At 53.0% G+C, this 14,044-nt stretch overlaps 1 pseudogene across 1 annotated transcript; it reads left to right on the plus strand.

Moving 5' to 3' along the window:
• The first annotated feature begins 5,203 nt into the window (after nt 1-5,203).
• Nucleotides 5,204-12,326, plus strand: LOC308264266 (tubulin beta-4 chain-like; annotated as a pseudogene). The gene is made up of 4 exons: nt 5,204-5,260; nt 5,968-6,076; nt 6,424-6,533; nt 11,300-12,326. The product of its transcript is annotated as a tubulin beta-4 chain-like (transcript).
• The last annotated feature ends 1,718 nt before the right edge of the window (nt 12,327-14,044 follow it).

The raw sequence follows: 14,044 nt of genomic DNA on the forward strand, positions 1-14,044 counted from the left end.
TTAGAGGTGGAATAGCCTTGGGTTCCATCCCCAGTACTGCAAATAATAATAATAATAATAATAATAATAATAATAATAGGGCTGGGGATGTAGCTCAGAGGTGGAATAGCCTTGGGTTCCATCCCCAGTACTGCAAATAATAATAATAATAATAATAATAATAATAATAGTAATAATAATAGGGCTGGGGATGTAGCTCAGAGGTGGAATAGCCTTGGGTCCCATCCCCAGTACTGCAAATAATAATAATAATAATAATAATAATAATAATAATAGTAATAATAATAGGGCTGGGGATGTAGCTCAGAGGTGGAATAGCCTTGGGTTCCATCCCTAGTACTGCAAAAAAAAAAAAAAAAATGAGGCTGAAGAGACCCTCTTAAGCAGAATTCCAGGCACTGCTATAGAATCTCAGCCCCTCCCCGCAGGCTGGGCTCTGCAGTGGCTTCACTGTGCCCTGGGGGCATGTGACCTCACAGTGAGGGCGCTGCCACCATGAACAGAACCACCCCGGGAGAGCAGAAGGCAGAGAACAGCCTTCTTCTCTGCGAACTGCGTCCCCGGCGCTCGGAACCCGGTCTAAACAGGAGGAAACACAAGTCGGTCCCTGTGGGGGGCAGCTACAACATCCCAGGCAGGTCCTGCGCAACAGCCAAGATCTACAGAGCAAGGAAAGAGGAACTGTGGTCCTGCCACAAGAGGCTGCAATGTTTCATGGGGGGGGGGGGCTTTTAGAGATAACCAGCTCTCAAATAAAATATAAAAAATATAATACTTTCTAGTCCCACCTATTTTCCTGAAAATGACATTTTTCTGATTCATAGTAGCCAAATTACGGAACCTACCTAGGTGTCCATCGACAGATGGCCGCAAACCTGTGATCCTCCTGACTCAGCCTCCCAAGTACTGGGATTACACATGTGTGCCATCATGCCTGGCTGCATCTTGGTTTAGAAAGGTCCAGATGGGCACTTGAGATGGCAGGGGACCTGGTGCAGGTCGCAGATGATGATGGAGAAACGTTGTTATTGAATCTAAATTGCTATTGTCTTCTGATGCAGATATTTGCCAATGTGGGTGGGGTTATTCTAAAAGTACAATCAAGGTTGAGGTGCCTTAGGTGTTTTGTTTTGGCACTAGGGAGTAAACCCAAGGGCATTTTACTTCCAAACTACACCCCCAGCCCCACTTGTTTGTGGTACTGTGGCTTGAATCCAGGGGCAGTCTACCTTTGAGCTACACTCCCAGCCCTATTTATTTTTCAGTTTGAAACAGGGTCTCACTAAGTTGAAGAGGGCCTTGTAAAGGAAAATGCAAGTCCATATACGATGGAAAACACAAGAGAAGTCCAGTACGCGTGGTATCAGCTTTAATGGTACGCTTCTCCCGGGGATAGAGCTGGACAGTTCCGGGGACCCGCGCACCCCTCCAAGGCTGGAAGGGCAGGGCCTTTCTTTTCAGGTATGCATGGGGGTGGGGGGGTTACTCGTGGGAACACGCGATTTTCGTGAGATACTTCTTGGGAGGCAGACTCCTTCTGCCTCCGGGGTTCTGCCCCCCGCTGCCCACGCAGAGGGGACCTCGACTTATCAGGTCTCACTACATTGGTGAGGCTGGCTGCAAACCTGTGATCCTCCTGTCTCAGCCTCCCAAGTACTAGGATTACAAGCGTGAGCCACCACGCCTGGCCTTTTTTTTTGCAGTCAGGGGATGGATGGGACCCAGGGGCATTTGACTTCTGAACTACACCCCTGCCCTGGTTTTTATTCTTTATTTTGAAACAGAGTTCCACTAAGTTGCAGAGGGCCTCACTAAGTAGCTGAGGCTCACCACAAACCACGACCCTCAGGTCTCAGCCTCCCGAATGCTGGGATTACAAGCGTGCACCACCAGCCCGGCTTATTTTTTATTTTGAAGCAAAGTCTCACTAATGAGGTTGAGGGCCTCCTTAAGTTGTGATCCTGTCTCAGTCTCCTAAGTCCTGGGATTGATTACAGGCATGTGCGTGCCACCCTACCCCGCTACGTGATCTTTCTTTAAACTTCCTTTTTAAAGAACCTTAGATGCTTTAAACCTTTACCCCGTTGATGGGTGTCTGAAGCAGTGGCAACAGGCCTGCGTATGATGGTTTATGGGAAAGAGAAATTGAGACACAGTTCCCTGCGCCTTCTCTAAGGACACCAACAAACGGGATGCCAGGCTGTTCCATAAAATGGAGATCACGTAGCCAGGGGCGGTGGCGCCTGCATCTAATGCTGATACTGTCAAGGCTGAAACCACAGTTTCAAAAAAAATGACAGTCTCAGAAACTGAGTGAGACCCTGTTTTCAAATAAAAAATGCAAAAGCTGGGGGTGTCGCTCAGAGGTAGAGTTCTCCTAGGTTCAGTCCTGGGTACAAAAAAAAACCAAAAAACAAAAAAAAAAAAAACCCAGGGACAATTTTATTCCCAGGATGGTTCTGTATTTTTCATTATTTTGCAGAGAAAACTGTTTTCAAATTTTCCAGACTCTGATAATTGTACTAACTAAAACAGCTTCATGTCCGTCACCTGTAGAGAGGCTGTCTGTCAATCCACATTGGTCACCAGCATCGCCGCGCCTTGATTGACGGGGCACTTCTCACTAGGACGTTCTCACCATAGCCCTTCCTGTTGGCAACCTCTGAGGGCAGGAGAGGGGGAGAGGGGGACCCCACGTCCTTTTGTCAAACACAGGCAAGGCGGAGCCTTCCACCAGGAGCACCCTCTCTACTCTGCACTCTGTCTTCAGCCCCGTGATGCCCTCAGGGTAGATGGTGGGGGTCAGACACCACGGGGCCTCAGGCCTAAAGCAGGAAAGGCTGGAGGGCTCCGGAGCCCCTCCATCACTCACCCCCTCCAGCACAGGTGCTCCTTTAGAAACCAGAGACAAATCCATGAAGGGGGAATCAAATCTTTCCCCCCAGAGCTCTCCAGACGTCTGTTCTGGGGAAGGGGAGAGCCCGTTGGCTCTGTTTCCTCCTGTTTGTGATCTGCTCAGACGTGGCGGCGTGTGGGTACTCACACCGGAAAGGAAAACAGGTTGGTGTTGACCTGATCCTGCCCGAACTTTGAAATGCGCCCGGGCTGTCTCCAGGTGGGGACAGAGGTCGCCTTAATGATGATCACTGGCGGTGGGCAGGTGGACAGGATCCCTGCCTTTCCCTCTCCGGAGCCAGTTTCTCCAAATATAAAAGGATGATAGTTATCGGCACCCAGAAGCCCACATTATGAACAGGAAGTGAGAGGTAGGAAAGGGGGTCAAGTGGAAGGAGCAGAAACTGCCCCCACAAAGCCCAGGGGACGTTGCCGCCATCAATGTGAATCCTGTGAGCCGGCCCTGAGCCGTGGCTGTCATTTGAAATGTTTCTAGTTTTCACCAATTGAAACAAACCAGTGAAATTAATTTCTTTTTTTCTTTCTTTCTTTCTTTTTTCTTTTTTTTTTTTTTTTTTTTTTTTTTTTTTTTTTTTGGTGGTACTGGGGGTGGAACCCAGAGGCTTTCTACCTCCGGGCTATACTCCCAGACCTTTTTTTATATTTTATTTGGAAACAGTCTCACTAAGTTGCTGGAAGCCTCACTGAGTAGCTGAGGCTGGCTTCGAGCCCGTGCGATCCTCCTGTCTCAGCCTCCCAAGCGCGGGGATTACAAGCGTGTGCCACCACGCCCGGTTCCAGTTTTTTTTTTTCAGTACTGGGGATGGAACCCAGAGACATTCTACCTCCGAGCTACACCTCCAGCCCTATTTTTTATTCTTTATTTTGAAACCAGGTCTCACTGAGTTGCAAAGGGCCTCACTAAGTAGCTGAGGCTGGCCGTAAACCACGATCCTCCTGTCTCAGCCTCCAGAATGCTGGGATTACAAGTGTGCGTCACCACGCCCGGCTGCAGTCAATATTTTTTAATTTGGCAATGGAGTGTTTTACATTATTTTAACTACTTAACTCATGAACGTCGGTGTGTATTTGACACTTACAGCTCATCTCCATTCAGACGCCTCACTTTCCAGGGCTCAGTAGCCCTGTGGGGCTCATGAGTGGACTAAGCAGGTCTGTGAGGTTCCCTGAGGATTAGATGGTTTAGCTATGCAAGATCCAGGACGTGGACACATCACCGTGACTACTAGAGCCTCTCTCTCTCTCTCTCATAATTTCCCACATTCAGGAGGCCTTTAGAAGGATCCAGGAGGCCAAAGCCAGTAGAGACAAATCCCCCAGTGCACTCTCCCTGGCCCCTCCCCAGTGGTTTCCTCGCTGAAGAAGAGAAAAGCTGTGGCTGCCATCTTCATTGTGCTTAAAGCAGCTGCCCTGACCTCCCCCTGCCCCTCCACTCCCCCAGCTGCGCCCTCCCTGTGCTCATACTGGCAGTGAATTCCCACCCAGAATGGAAACGCAAGGAGGGAAGGGTCCAGGACCCTGCCCAGGGTGCACGAGCCCTTGGCACACAGCTGGCGACCCCACTGAAACGCTTTTTCCATAGCTGGAGTGGTGGCGCACACTAGTAATCCCCGCGCTTGGGAGGCTGAGACAGAGGATCGTACAGGTTCGAAGCCAGCCTCAGCTACTTAGTGAGGCTCTCAGCAACTTAGTGAGACCCTGTTTCCAAATAATATATATTTTTAAATAGGTCTGGAAGTGCAGCTGGAGGTAGAAAGACCCTGGGTTCCATCTCCAGTATCAAAAAAGAAAAAAAGAAAGAAAGAAAGAGAGAAAGAAAGAAAGAAAGAAAGAAAAAAGGGGGAAAAAAAAGAAAAGAAAAAAAAAACCTGTGGCTCCCTGCTTCAAAAGGCACCTCAGGCCTGCTCTGCCCTGGGGTGAGGACAGTGTTTGAAGGCAGGTCCACCCCCACCCCCTGGTTCCAGACCCGTCTCCAGCCCCTCTGGGTTCCAGAGGGTGGATGCTGCTCTTAGCTACCAAATTCCACAGCCAGGCACCCCCCCTGGGCCCAGCAGCCCCGCCCCACAGAACACCTTTGCACCTGGGACCAGGCCCAGCTTTCCCTCATGGAGCTGGAATCCACACCTAGCTGCCCAAGCCCCACCCACCATTACATCACCAGGTGGGCAGGTCCAGGGTATAAAAGCCAGAGCTGCGGGGGCATCGGTAGGTTTCTGTATAGCTGCACTCAGATTCACTTGGAAGGCACAGCTCCCAGGACCGGCACTTCCACGCTGCAGCCAGCATCATGCGTGAGATTGTGCACATCCAGGCGGACCAGTGTGGCAACCAAATTGGGGCCAAGGTGGGTGTGATGGTGGCCAGGGGCTGGGCGGGGTGGTGGCAGGCTAGGTCAGACCCCAAGGCAGCCAGGTGGGGGACTAGACCTCAGGGAGCCTGTGGTGGCCCCTGGCCCCCAGGTGGTGTTTTCTAGGGAGGAGGACGCTGGGAAGTCAGGGAAGCCATCCAACCCGCCACAAGGCCGTGTCTGCCTTTAATTAAGGCCCTGTAAGTTTCCTTGGGGCACAGCCCTCTTACGCGGTGCACTGTCTTACCATGGAGTCAGTCTATGGCCTCTTGATGGCCAGTTTATTCTGCTGCCTCCTCAGTGCCATCCCAACATCATGCTACCCTCACCCACCCATTCCCTGCAGGGCCATGACTAGAGGCGAATCTCGAGATTCTTGGCACTGTCTACGGAGAAGAGGCAGGCAGCCCCAGGGCCACCAGATCCCCAGTCCTCCTGGACCCCTCCCTCAGCCGGGAACCTGGTGATATTCAGTCCTGCCAAGAGGGACAGCCCTCCTCTGCCACTGCTCCCCAGAGGGGGTCTGTGTTGCCCACTCTTCCCAGCCCCCAGTTGGTGGCCATAAAATGGCCCATGCCCTGCAGTTCCCAAGCCACTGAGCGGCCGCCACTCTCTGGCCTCAGGCTCTTCACTCTCTGACCCCACCAGCGCTGCTCAGTGACAGCGAGGAGCCAGGCCATGACGGGATGCCCTCTTCATTTCAGTCTTGGGAAGTGATTAGCTATGAGCATGGGATCGAACTCACGGGCAGTTACTGCGGAGACAGTGGTTTGCAGCTGGAAAGGGTCAACGTGTATTACAACGAAGTCACTGGTACGTACGGATGTCGACCTCGCTCCCACGCTGAGGCTGAGCAAAGCTACACTTCACAAGACAAAGCTATGCTTCCTACATATTATGTTTCAGTTGCCAACGACAAAAAAAAAAAAAAAAAAAAAAATATATATATATATATATATATATATATATATATATATATATATATTTCATGGTTCCTGAAGAGTCCTGCTTTTGAGCCAGGACTGAGTGTGCTCAGCACCTCCTCTTTTCTCACTCTTTGTCTCAAATGTGTAATGAGCTCTTCTGTGAGGGCCATAGAACAGGACCCTGCCCATTATTTCTTTGCCAAACACAGGTCTAAGTCTGCTCTCGTTCCGCAGGCAGCAAATACGTGCCTCGGGCCATACTGGTGGACCTGGAGCCGGGCACAATGGACTCGTGAGGTCGGGACCATTCGACCAGATCTTCAGGCCAGACAACTTTGTTTTCGGTACGTCCACAGTCGGTGGAGCTGGTCACATGACTCGCCTCCCTCCTTCCCTTCTCACTGCTCAGTGCCGAGGTGCACTAGTTCTGGGCCAACTCCACTCAGTCCATAGGGGATCATGTCCCTGGTCACTCACTGGGCAGCTGGGGATCGAGGTCAGCCTGCAGAGGCTGTCCTGGCACTCCACAACAACAGCGTCTGAAAGGAAATACTAAAGCAAGAAACCTTGGGACAGGGCTTGAAAGATGAGTGACAACAGGTAACCATCAAGGCACTCGGCCAAGCCGCGCACAGCGGTACCTGCCGATGCTCCTAGTCTGAGACAGGAGGATTGCAGGCTTGAGTCCAGTGCACAGCAACGTAGTAAGACCTTGTTTCAAAATAATAAAAATGTAGCCGGGCGTGGTGGCGCACGCTCGTAATCCCAGGGCTTGGGAGGCTGAGACAGGAGGATCGCACAGGTTCGAAGCCAGCCTCAGCTACTTAGTGAGGCTCTCAGCAACTTGTGAGACCCTGTTTCCAAATAAAGTATAAAATAGGTCTGGGAGTATAGCCCGGAGGTAGAAAAGGTCCTGGGTTCTACCCCCAATACCACCAAATAATAATAATAATAATAATAATAATAATAATAATATAATAATAATAATAATAATTAATAATAATAAAGTATCCCGGCATGGTGGCGCACACTTGTAATCCCAGCATTTGGGAGGCTGAGACAGGAGGATCACAGTTCCCGGACAGCCTCAGCTATTTAGGCCGGTTGCAACTCAGTGAGACCCTGTTTCAAAATAAAGAATAAAAAAAGGGGGGGGGGGCTAGAGGTATAGCTTGAAGGTAGAATTCCCCTCAGGTTCTATCCCCAGTACTACAATAATAATAATTAATTTTAAAAGGGCGGACCAAGCCCCTCTTCCGCTGTAATCACATTGCCTTTCCCCTTGTTTGCTTAATTCTACCTAATCAGAGCATGTGCCTAATTCTTTCTGCTCTTAGAAGCAGCTGGCGCTGGCTGGGTAAACCTCCTTTACTTCCAACTTTTTTTTTTTTTTTTTTGGTGGTACCAGGGTTCCTGGAAGCCCTTCTACCTCCGGGCTACACTCCCAGACATATTTTTACATTTTTATTTGGAAACAGGGTCTCCTAAGCCAGCGTGCGCGGCTGGCTTCGAACCTGTGCGATCCTCCTGTCTCTGCCTCCCAAGCGCGGGGATTACAAGCGTGCACCACCACGCCTGGCTACTTCCAGCTTTTTAATTTAGGATGTGATAAGTAAAATAAAAAATTAATGCAAGTAAAGTAAAAATAATGTGAGTATGGCGGAGTGTGAAAAACACGAGAGAGGTCCGGTACACATGGCATGTAAAGTTTTAATGGCACGGCTCTCCCGGGGATCAGGGCGAGGCACCGTGGGGCCCGCGCGCCTGTCCGAAGCTTGAGGACGCGGGCTCTCCTTTTAAAGGCATGCATCTCGCGAGAGGAGGGTTTACTCGCGGGAACGCCCAATTCTCGCGGGGGTTTCAGCCCCTCCCTTGCCCTGCAGAGGTCATGTGACACAAAGTCACATGAGTGTAGGACCCAACTTATCATCCCGGCCTTTTGATGGTAGGGATAATGGATGACGATTGGACCCTCTAGCTTCTTCCTGCTGTCAAGGGGCGTCGTCAGGGGCCCCAGGCCGGGAGGAGTCAGGAGTCCAGTCCCCCAGAAGGGGGTGCAGGTGGGTGCATAGCTGCAGTGCGAATTGGAGGTTACCCTGGACAGCTTAGTGATGTGCGCTTGAGGAGGCTTGAACAGGCAAGGGCTATTAAAGAAAAAAACAAATCATGAGATTGAGCAGGCGACCAAAAAGGAGACTGGCTTACTCAGTACCTGGAGAGCTACCCTGAGCTGGCAAAGAGGATGGAGGTTGAGGGATCCAGGAGCCATCAGTCTTCAGCCAGGCTGAGTAGGGCCAGCGGCGGGGCCTGGTCTGGAAAGGTGCTCCCCCTGTGTTGAAGCACCTGGGGCTCACCCTTTTCCAAGGGCATTATTCCAGTGGCCCTCCTGGCCACACGCCGAGCAGTCTGATTGGTGGGCGTGGCTTTGCCCCACTTGAGGCAGGCTCCTGGAGGTAGTTGTTGTTGCAGTCCTCCACACCTAGGTGGCGCTCCAGAGGGCTGAGCCATCACCGCCAGCCGAAGGGCAGCTACCAGAGATCTGCTTTTTGGCAAAGTCAGAGTGTACGCTCCATCTCCACCTGTTTCTCTCTGGAATTAAAACTTTAGATGCCATGTTAAGGTTCTGTCAGCTGCGACGGACCTACACTCACACACAAAGAGCGCGTCCCGGAGCAGGTGTCTGGCAAGAATGGCAACGCAGACTCCCCATGGGCAGAGGGTTTCGCCCCAGCCCCGGCCTGGCCCCGGCGTTTCCCGCAGCACCTAGGGCGTGCCCAAGCGGGCTGGAAAGGGAGCTAGAAGCCGAGCGCATTTAGGACCATGCGGAGCGGCCGGGCAGCCGTCCAACAAAATTGTAGTCTGGTGGGGGCCAAGATGGCGACTGTGACGTCACCAGGCAGCGACTGCGCGCCATCACAAAATGGCGGCTGGGAGAAATTAAATGGCAGCTGATAGGGGAGAGCATTTGGAGGGATACCAGACCACTTAGAAAAGTTCCTAACTATTCCTGGGCCACCGCAACCCATTTCCCAACTCGTATCAAGGCAGACAGGCTCTCAGGGCATCTGCTAGTATAAAGGTTCGACTCCCCATAATTGGTTCGCGGGCGGAAATGAAGAACAGGAAATGGGCGTCCCCGATTTCCCTGCTCAATCGTTCAGAAACAGAGGTTAAGAGATAGGGAAGAACGTCTTCATCCCTTCTCAAAACCGGAGGATGACCTGGTCATCCGCAGGGTGGTCCCAGTGGACCAGGGGACAATGGGTCACCAAGCACTTGGATTTTGGGGTCCCAGTGGACCAGAAGACCCAAGTCCAGAACCCGCTAACCAAGGGAAGGAGTGAAGTGTTGCCAGCCAGTGCTGGCTGTGACAGAAACGCTGAGAAGCTGCTGGAGCGTGGTGGAGCTGGGGCACGCAGATGCTGGTGGCTGATGTGGATGGCACTGGCAGCTGGCGCAGGTGGGATCAAACGGTGGCACACAGGCGGCATGGCTTGCCGGGTTTGCGGCGTGGAGACAAAATGGCTTCCAGGCACACAGCAGACGCTGAGGCTGGGCCCCGAGGAGCACCGCCAGTGAGCTTGGCTTGGGCGGGCGGAACGGAGCAGCAGCGAGTAGAGCTACGTCTGGCACGGGTGACTGTGGCGGACACCGAAGCTGGCTGTACGCCGCCCAGTGAGCCTGGCTCGGGGCGGGCAGGGCAAATCGGCCAGAGGTCCTGGTGGTGACTGGAGCGCCGAGCTGGAACGGCGGTTTTAGGAGGTCCAAGCAGCAGGCAGAGGTCCTGGCCCGTGCAGGAGGTCGGCAAGCAGAGCAGGTGCCAGCATCACCCAAGGAGCCTGGCTCCGGGCAGGTGGAACTGGCAGCCTGGCGGCCGGCGGAGCCTGCACGCCCCGGAGTGGTGGCTGCGGCCGTGGTGGCAGTGGAAGATGGCCATCGGCGCTCCAGAAGAGAGCACGTGGGCAGGAAAAGATGGCCACTGGCTCTCAGCAGAGCGCAGGGCCGGAATGATGGCCGCAGACTCTCAGCAGAGTGCGGGATCAGAAAGATGGCCACCGGCTCTCAGCAGAGCGCGGGGCCGGAAAGATGGCCACCGGCTCTCAGCAGAGTGCGGGGCTGAAAAGATGGCCGTGAGCTCTCAGCAGAGCTCAGAGCTGGAAGATGGCCACTGGCTCTCAGCAGAGCGCGGGGCCGGAAAGATGGCCACCGGCTCTCAGCAGAGCGTGGGGCCGAAAAGATGGCCGCGAGCTCTCAGCAGAGCTTGGGGCTGGAAAGATGGCCGCGGACTCTCAGCAGAGCCCGGGGTGGGAAGAAGGCCGCCGGCTCTCCCGGAGAGCGTGGGGCTGGGGAAGAAGACTTACGGTCCGGGCAGGCACGGGGCGGCAGCGGCGGCAGTGGTGGGAGCAACGCCTGCAAGCGGAGCGCTGGTGTGGGACCTCACAGTCGAGCTGCTGGCGGGTCGGAGAGTCCGGGGCTCAAAAAGAGAGTAAAAATAAAAAGAGAAAACAGAAAAAAAAAAAAGGAAAAAAAATGGGGAGGGACCTAAGAGTTCTCCCGGTTCGGCACCAAATGATAAGTAAAATAAAAAATTAATGCGAGTAAAGTAAAAATAATGTGAATATGGCGGAGTGTGAAAAACACGAGAGAGGTCTGGTACACATGGCATGTAAAGTTTTAATGGCACGGCTCTCCCGGGGATCAGGGCGAGGCACCATGGGGCCCGCGCGCCTGTCCGAAGCTTGAGGACGCGGGCTCTCCTTTTCAAGGTATGCATCTCGCGAGAGGAGGGTTTACTCGCGGGAACGCCCAATTCTCGCGGGGGTTTCAGCCCCTCCCTTGCCCTGCAGAGGTCATGTGACACAAAGTCACATGAGTGTAGGACCCAACTTATCAGGATGATCCCAGGAGCTTTTGAGCTCGTGGCCATGTTGATGTGTTCTTACGTAACATTGAAGTCTTTTAGGATACCGATTTTTTTAGGCAACAAAGTATTACAGAAGCCCATCTCAAAAGTCATCTAAGACCAGTCCTTCCTCTTCCTCTACAGTCTAGTTGATGGGATCTAAAGTCCTTACATCTCTGTGTCTAACATTCTCTTTCCCTCGCGCAGGCCAGAATGGGGCTGGAAATAACTGGGCCACTACACAGAGGGTGCCGAGCTGGTGGAGTTGGTCCTGGACATGGTGCGGAAGGAGGCGGAAAACTGTAACTGCCTGCAGGGCTTCCAGCTCACCCACTCGCTGGGCGGTGGCACGGGCGCGGGCATGGGCACCCTGATCATCAGCAAGATCCGCAAGGAGTTCCCCGACCGCATCATGAACACCTTCAGCGTGGTGCCCTCACCCAAGGTGTCAGACACCATGGTGGAGCCCTACAATGCAACGCTGTCCGTGCACCAGCTGGTGGAGAACACGGACGAGACCTTCTGCATTGACAACGAGGCCCTGTACGACATCTGCTTCCACACCCTCAAGCTGACCATCCCCACCTACGGCGACCTCAACCACCTGGTGTCGGCCACCATGAGCGGGGTCACCACCTGCCTGCGCTTCCCGGGCCAGCTCAACGCCGACCTGCGCAAGCTGGCCGTCAACATGGTGCCCTTCCCGCGCCTGCACTTCTTCATGCCCGGCTTCACGCCCCTGACCGCCCGGGGCAGCCTGCAGTACCGCGCCCTGACGGTGCCCCAGCTCACCCAGCAGATGTTCGATGCCAAGAACGTGATGGCCGCCTGCGACCCCCGCCATGGCTGCTACCTGACGGCGGCCGCCATCTTCCGGGGCCCCATGTCCATGAAGGAGGCGGACGAGCAGATGCTGGCCGTGCAGAGCAAGAACAGCAGCTACTTCGTGGAGTGGATCCCCCACAACGTGAAGACGGCCGTGTGCGACGTCCCGCCCCGTGGCCTCACGATGTCGGCCACCTTCATCGGCAACAGCACGGCCATCCAGGAGCTGTTCAAGCGCATCTCGGAGCAGTTCACAGCCATGTTCCGGCGCAAGGCCTTCCTGCACTGGTACACGGGCGAGGGCATGGACGAGATGGAGTTCACCGAGGCCGAGAGCAACATGAACGACCTGGTGTCCGAGTACCAGCAGTACCAGGACGCCGCGGCCGAGGAGAAGGGGGGAGCTTGAGGAGGAGGAGGAGGTCGAAGAGGAGGCCGAGGCTTAAGGACTTCTGATACATCCTGCATCCTTCGCGAACGTCAGTCCTCTGTCCTGAGCTTTCTATCTGTGCACTGAGTTTTGCCTGGCAAGAGTTGGCTATCAGTGCAGCAACCTCTAAATGACAGGATTGTCTGTTAACGTATCTCTACTAGTTAAAAAAAACATGTGTAAAACCTCTGCTTCTTGCTTTCCCTTGCAATAGTTTATTCACAAAATGTTTTGAGAAATAAAATTTCAGAGTTTAAATCTTACCAGGAATATGGGATTTCTGCCTTAGTACTCTTAGAGAATGCCTGTTCCTTTAGTAAAGAGACACCAATGATTTTTTTTTGAGGGTCTAGAACCCAAAGGCATCTAACCTCTGAACTATATAGCCCTTCCCCTATTTATTATTTATTTTTGGAACCAAGTCTCACTAAGTTGCGGAGGGCCTCACTGAGTAGCTGAGGCTGTCCGCGAACCGCGATTCTCCTGTCTCAGCCTCCCGAATGCTGGGATCACAAGCGTGTGCCGCCACACCAAGATAGCAATTATTTTAGTAGCATCTTCTTTTGGGGCTTAAGAAATGCTAACTTTAAGCTGAGCATGGTGGCGCACGCTTGTAATCCCAGCATTCGGGAGGCTGAGACAGGAGAATCGCGGTTCGCGGACAGCCTCAGCTACTCAGTGAGGCTTTCCGCAACTTAGACCCTGTTTCAAAATAAAGAATAAAAATTGGGCAGAGAGGTGTAGCTCGGAGGTCAAATGTCCCTGGGTTCCATCCCCAGACCTGCAAAAAAAGAAATGCTAACTTTAAAAAAGAATGTGAGCCGGGCGTGGTGGCGCACGCTCGCAATCCCCGCGCTTGGGAGGCTGAGACAGGAGGATCGCACAGGTTCGAAGGCAGCCTCAGCTACTGAGTGAGGCTCTCAGCAACTTAGTAAGACCCTGTTTCCAAATTTAAAAAAATATAAAATAGGTCTGGGAGTATAGCCCAGAGGTAGGAAGCCTCTGGGTTCCACCCTCAGTACCATCACAAAAAAATAAAAAAATAAAAAAATAAAAAAAATGTGAGCCTAAGTCAAGCTATGTCTTTGAGAGAAAAAGATCTAATTATATTCTCACCCGTGCAGAGTGCGCTGCCCCCCGGGGAAGGTCGATACCACTACTGCTCGCCTGCGCCACTTGGGTCTGCACACCATCCACACTGCCTGCACCCCGCCCTTTGTGCACAGAGCTGAAGGCGTGGCTGTCTACACTGTGAGAGGGAGAAGGGAAAGATTACCTCACGCTAATGCTCCTCTCCGAACCGACAGGTGTCCTAGGAACAGCTGGAGCAGCCCCACCCTGAAAGCTGATCTGCAGGCAAGTTAGGGCTCCCAGAAGCTCAGGCAAGTGACAGGCCTGAATTCCTCAGAGCCCCATGTTTTACTCTTTGAAACACCACAGAGTTACCAGGGATGGTACCAACCGTCCGCGGCACACCCACCATCCCGTATGCATCCTGTGAGGCAGGTGAGTCTGAAACCTCCTGTTATAGGTGAGTCGAGAGGCTCAGAGGAGCACTCCTACAAGGTGACAGCTGATAAACGGCCCTTCACTGTCCTGTGAGTGATGTGGTCTCTGGCCTCACTTTACAGGTGAATACAGGACGGTTCAGCAAAAGTATCTCCCTGGCCCCAGGAAACTGATCCAGACTCCAGGAA

Source organism: Muscardinus avellanarius (assembly GCF_963383645.1).
Source record: "Muscardinus avellanarius genome assembly, chromosome: 6".
NCBI lineage: Eukaryota > Metazoa > Chordata > Mammalia > Rodentia > Gliridae > Muscardinus > Muscardinus avellanarius.